This window comes from Salvelinus sp. IW2-2015, unplaced genomic scaffold, assembly GCF_002910315.2.
Source record: "Salvelinus sp. IW2-2015 unplaced genomic scaffold, ASM291031v2 Un_scaffold8148, whole genome shotgun sequence".
NCBI classification, from domain to species: Eukaryota; Metazoa; Chordata; class Actinopteri; order Salmoniformes; family Salmonidae; genus Salvelinus; species Salvelinus sp. IW2-2015.
The window spans coordinates 1-897 of record NW_019949408.1 but is presented as its reverse complement, the minus strand read 5'-3'; positions in this window follow the sequence as shown (position 1 = coordinate 897).

The window sequence follows — 897 nt, the reverse complement described above, 5'->3', positions numbered from 1 at the left end:
AGAGAGATGCTCATCGATACTGCTCCGTGATGATCAACATGGACCACTACAGAGTGAGAAGCTGGACTGTTTCTGTCTGTATGCAGGGTGTGTTTGTCACGCCCTGGCCATAGAGAGGCTTTTATTCTCTATTTTGGTTAGGCCAGGGTGTGACTAGGGTGGGCATTCTAGTTTCTTTATTTCTATGTTTTCTGTTTCTATGTTTTGGCCGGGTATTGTTCTCAATCAGGGACAGCCGTCTATCGTTGTCTCTGATTGGGAATCATACTTAGGCAGCCTGTTTTTCCACCTTAGTTGTGGGTAGTTGTCTGTGTTATTGGCCTGTATAGCCCTAKTCAGCTTCACGGTCGTTTTTTGTTTCTTGTTTTTGTTGGTGACATTCATAATAAAAAKAAATGTACGCTCACCACGCTGCACCTTGGTCTGGTCATTTCCCTGACGACGTTCGTGACAGTGTTGCTAATGCTTTTCAGACTCATGGCTGAAAAAAGAACGTGAACAACAGCCAAGTTAGTTGGGATTTCCATACATCGGCAGGACAGAACAGCAGCATCCGGTATGATCCGTGAGGAGTGTGTCTCTTTGTCAACAAAGACTGAAGGTTCAGCTCACCTGCGTTAGAAGACATCATTGTCAAGCTGTATACTRCACTGTTTACCAAGACTTTTCATCTAGATTTTTCATAGCTGTTTATTTACCACCACAAACCGATGCTGACATTAAGACCTCACTCAAAGAGCTATTACTTCTGTCTCCTCTCGCCTCTACCTCTCTCCTCTATATCTCTCCTGTCTTTCTCCTCTCTCTCTCCTGTCTCCCCTCTCTCTCCTGTCTTTCTCCTCTCTCTCCTGTCTCCTCTACCTCTCCCTTCTCTCTCTCCTCTTTTCTCTCCTCTCT